Source organism: Pristis pectinata, chromosome 34 (genome assembly GCF_009764475.1).
Source record: "Pristis pectinata isolate sPriPec2 chromosome 34, sPriPec2.1.pri, whole genome shotgun sequence".
Lineage (NCBI taxonomy): Eukaryota > Metazoa > Chordata > Chondrichthyes > Rhinopristiformes > Pristidae > Pristis > Pristis pectinata.
Window position 1 is genome coordinate 9,802,969 of NC_067438.1, and position 5,485 is coordinate 9,808,453.

Consider the following 5,485-nt stretch of genomic DNA (forward strand, 5'->3'; position numbering starts at 1 on the left):
ACATGAATATGCAGGGAACGGAGGGATGTGGATCATGTAAATCAGAAGAGATTTAGCTTAATTTGGTATCATGGTCAGTGCAGACGTTGCGGGCTGAAGGGCCTGTTGTTGTGCAGTACTCTTCTATGTTCTGTCAGGTAATAGGTGTTATGGGCTTTCTTAGACAGCTAGAAAAGGAGGGGGCCAAATTATATCCTTAGGTGTTGTATGATTCTATCCTACAATTTGTTTTATTCCGTAAACAAATTATAGGATAGAATCATGCAATAGAAGTAATATACAAAGGTAAATGGAACGGGCTTATTGGAATTGATTCATTATTGTCACATGTACTGAGGTACAGTGAAAAACTTGTCTTGCATACCGTTCATACAGATCAATACATTACACAGTGCACTGAGGTGCTACGATGCAAAACAATATAGAATGCAGAATAAAGTGTCACAGCGACAGAGAAAGTGCAGTGCAAGCAGACAATAAAGTGCAAGGTCATAACGAGGTAGATTGTGAGGACAAGGATCCATTTTATCGTACTAAGGAACCATTCAATAGTCTTATAACAGTGGGATAGAAGCTGTACCAATGAGGTAATCTCATTGCAACATATAAAATTCTGACAGGAGAGATGCTGGAGATGTTTCCCCTGGAATGGGAACCGGCATGAGTCTCCGGGTAAGGCTAATACGGGGAGAAATTCATTTTCTGAGATGGTTGTGAATATTTTGAAGTTTCTACTTCGAACTGAGTTGTTTGCATACCTGGACTTTCAGATTCCAGGATAATCAAGGATTACAGGGATGTGATGGAGTGTGGAGGTATGGTGGCGCAGCAGGTGGATCCGCTGCCTCACAGCGCCAGAGACCTGGATTCAATCCTGACATCCGGTGCTGTCTGTGTGGAGTTTGCCCACTCTCCCTGTGACCATGTGGTTTTCATAGAACAATACAGCACAATACAGGCCCCTCAGCCCACTACGTTGTGCCAACCCTTAAACCTTGTCTAAGACTATCTAACCTCTTCCTCCACATATCCCTCTATTTTAAATTCCTCCATATGCCTATCTAGTAACCCTCTGAATTTGATCAATGTACCTGCCTCCACCACCACCCAGGCAGCGCATTCCATGCCCCAACCACTCTCTGGGTAAAAACCTTCCTCTGATATCTCCCTTCAACTTCCCACCGATTACTTTAAGCCATGCCCTCTTGTATTGAGCATTGGTACCCTGGGAAAGAGGCGCTGGCTGTCTACTCTATTCCTCTCAATATTTTGTACACCTCTGTCATGTCTCCTCTCATCCTCCTTCTCTCCAAAGAGTAAAGCCCTAGCTCCCTTAGTCTCTCCTCTCTTAGTCTTTTCCTCCCAGTGCACTGGTTTTCTCACACAATCCAAAGACCTATGGGTTGGTGGGTTAAGTGGCCACTGTAAATGACCCCTCGTGTATAGGTGAGTGGTAGAAGGTGAGAGGGACTAGATGAGAATGTGGAGAGAATAAAAGTAATGTTAGTGTAAAAGAGTAGTTGATAGTCAGTGTGGGTTTAGTGGGCCGAAGGGCCTGTTCCTGTGCTGTATCTCTCAATGACTCTGAAGATCAGATCAATCTTTGAATAGCAAAGCTGGCTTCAGGGTCCACAATGCCTAATCCTCATCTTATTTATTATCTTAGGCTCAGCCTTCTTCTCATAACTGCTTTTCCATTGCGTCTGCTCAGTGTCCAGATACCAATGGTTCGCTCTGTCATGTGTATGCCTGTGTATGGTTTAAAGGTCGGCACAACATGGTGGGCCGAAGGGCCTGTATTCTGCTGTATTGTTCTATGGTTCTGTGGTTCTATGGTATTCACTGCACTCAGACAAGTTGAAGAACATAGAAAAATACCTGTGTGTAAATGTTAAATAAAGTTTTACTATATTATATAACTGTTGGATTAATCTCTGGAACTAGATTAGTTTGCTGTACTCTTGCACAATGGGATATACAGCTTGTCTTGTGACTGTTCAAACAAAGCTCAGGGGTAATTTAAGTGTTATAAGATTCTCAAAGATATGATTCAGACAGGGTGTTTTCAAGAGACCTGTCTTTCTCAGACTGCTCAATCTCTACTTATGGCAAGAAGGCCACATCCATCATCAAAGGTCCACACCATCCGGGCCACCGCAGCCCCATTAGGCAGGAGGTACAGAAGCCTGAAGTCCCACACCACCAGGTTCAAGAACAGCTACTTCCCTTCAACCATTCAGTTCTTGAACCAACCTGCACAACCCTAATCACTACTTCAGTACAGCAACACCGTGACCACATTGATCACTTTGCACTAAAATAGACTATTTTGTTGTTGTAATTGTGTTCTTTCTTGTAAAAATCGTGTAGAATTTATGTTTATCTTGTGAATGCTGCTTATTCTTTGTTCCTCTTTTTTTGTCATTTCTCGGAAACAATGAGATTTGGTTATGACGTGACCTCTGTGACAGCTTAATGAAATATGTATGTAGGAGGAATTACAGATGGCATGAAGGCACGAAAGTAGGTAAATCACTCAGTAATAATCATTCAGTGATAATCCATTATCACATACCAATGAACTTCAGAATCAGCGACAGAGATGGTTCATTGGATGACTTTTGTTATTTTACTTTTAATGACATTATTTCGGCTGTTTCAAGGTCAAGAAGGTTGTGGACCAAACGCTGGCAAATGGGACTAGCTTGGACAGGCACCTTGGTCAGCGTGGACCAGTTGGGCCGAAGGGCCTGTTTCTGTGTTGTTTGACTCTATGACTAGAATTGTTGGGGGGGGGGGTGGGATGAGGTGTTTGGCTGTCAGATAGAGGAAGCTAGGAGTAAGTACCATAGACAGGTGATAGAGAAGGGATATGTTCAGACAGGCTTGAGATGTGTCTATTTTAACGCAAGGAGTATTGTGAACAAGGCGGGTGAGCTTAGAGCTTGGATCAATACTTGGAGCTATGCTGTGGTGGCCACTACGGAGACTTGGGTGGCTCCAGGGCTGGAATGGTTGATTGAAGTGCCGGGCTTTAGATGCTTCAGGAAGGACAGGGAGGGAGGCAAAAGAGGTGGGGGGGGTGGCACTGTTGATCAGGGATAGTGTCATGGCTGCGGAAAAGGTGGACATTGTGGAGGGGTTGTCTACAGAGTCTCTGTGGGTGGAGGTTAGGAACAGGAAGGGGTCGATAACTTTACTTAGTGTTTTTTATAGGCCGGCCAATAGTGACAGGGTTATTGAGGAGCAGATAGGGAAGCAGATCCTAGAAACGTGTGAGAATAACAGAGTTGTGTTATGGGGGATTTTAATTTCCCAAACATCAACTGGCATCTCCAGACAGTGAGGGGTTTAGATGGGGAGAAGTTTGTTATGTGTGTTCAGGAAGGGTTCTTGACACAATATGTAGATAGACCTACAAGAGAAGAGGCTGTGTTTGATTTGATATTGGGAAATGAACCTGGTCAGGTGTCAGATCTCTCAGTGGGTGAACATTTTGGTGAAAGTGATCATAATTCTATCTCCTTTACGTTAGCACTGGAGAGAGAAAGGAACAGACAGACTAGTAAGGTGTTTACTTGGAGTAAAGGGAATTATGAGGCTCTCAAGCAGGAAGTTGGAAGATTAAATTGGGAACGGATGTTCTCTGGGTAAAGTACGGAAGAAATGTGGCAAATATTCAGGGGATATTTGTGTAGAGTTCTGCATAGACATGTTCCGATGAGACAGGGGAGTCATGAGAGAATACAGGAACCGTGGCGTTCAAAGGCTATAGTAAATCTAGTCAAAAGGAAAAGAAAAGCATACAAAAGGTACGGTGAGCTTGGTAATGTTAGAGATCTAGAGGAGTATAAGGCTAAAAGAAAGGAACTTAAGAAAGAGATTAGGAGAGCCAAAAGGGGACATGAGAAGGCCTTGGCAGGCAGGATTAAGGAAAACCCCAAGGCGTTCTACAAGTATGTGAAGAGTAAGACGATGAGATGCGAAAGGATAGGGCCTATCAAGTGCAGCAGTGGGAAAGTGTGTATGGATCTGGAAGAAATAGCGGAGGTACTTAATGAGTACCTTATGTCAGTATTCACTACGGAAAAGGATCTAGGGGATTGTAGTGGGGACATGCAGCGGCCTGAAAAGCTTGAGGATGTAGATATTAGAAAAGAGGTGGTGCTGAAACTTTTGGAAAGCATTAAGTTAGAAAAGTCGCCGGGACCGGATGAGGTGTACCCCAGGTTGCTGTGGGAGGCGAGGGAGGAGATTACGGAGCCTCTGACGATGATCTTTGCGTTGTCAATGGAGACGGGAGAGGTTCCAGAAGATTGGAGGGTTGCGGATGTTGTTCCCTTATTCAAGAAGGGGAGTAGCGATAGCCCATGGAATTATAGACCAGTGAGTCTTACCTCAGTGGTTGGTAAGCTGATGGAGAAGATCGTGAGAGGCAGGATTTATGAACATTTGGAGAGGTATAATATGATTAGGAATAGTCAGCATGGCTTTGTCAAGGGCAGGTCCTGCCTTATGATCCTGAATGAATTTTTTGATGATGTGACTAAGCACATCGATGAAGGGAGAGCAGTAGATGTAGTGTATATGGATTTCAGCAAGGCGTTTGATAAGGTACCCCATGCAAGGCTTATGGATAAGGTGAGGAGACATGGGATCCAAGGGGACATTGCAGTCTGGATCCAGAACTGGCTGGCCCACAGAAGGCAAAGAGTGGTTGTTGAAGGGTCATATTCTGAGTGGAGGTCAGTGACCAGTGGTGTACCTCAGGGGTCTGTACTGGGACCCTTGCTCTTTGTAATTTTTATAAACGACCTGGATAAGGAAGTGGAGGGGTGAGTTAGTAAGTTTGTGGATGACATGAAGGTTGGGGGTGTTGTGGATAGTTTGGAGGGCTGTCAGAGGTTACAGAGGGACATAGATGGGATGCAAAGTTGGGCTGAGAAGTGGCAGATGCAGTTCAACCCAGATAAGTGTGAAGTGGTTCATTTTGGTAGGTCAAATATGTTGGCAGAATATAGTCTTAATGGTAGGACTCTTGGCAGTGTGGAGGATCAGAGGGATCTTGGGGTCCGAGTCCATAGGACGCTCAAAGCAGCTGCGCAGGTTGACTCTGTGGTTAAGAAGACATTTCATCGATTGGGGAATTGAATTTAGGTATTGTTGCAGCTACATAGGTCCCTGGTCAGACCCCACGGAGTATTGTGCTCAGTTCTGGTCGCCTCACTACAGGAAAGATGTGGAAGCCATAGACAGGATACAGAGGAGATTTACAAGGCTGCTGCCTGGAATGCGGAGCTTGCCTTATGAAAGCAGGTTGAGGGAACTCGGCCTTTTCTCCTTGGGGAGACGGAGGATGAGGGGGGAGCTGATAGAGGTGTTTAAGATGATGAGAGGTATTGATCGGGTAGATAGTCAGAGGCTTTTCCCCAGGGCTCAAATGGTGGCCACAAGAGGACATAGGTTTAAGGTGCTGGGGAGTAGA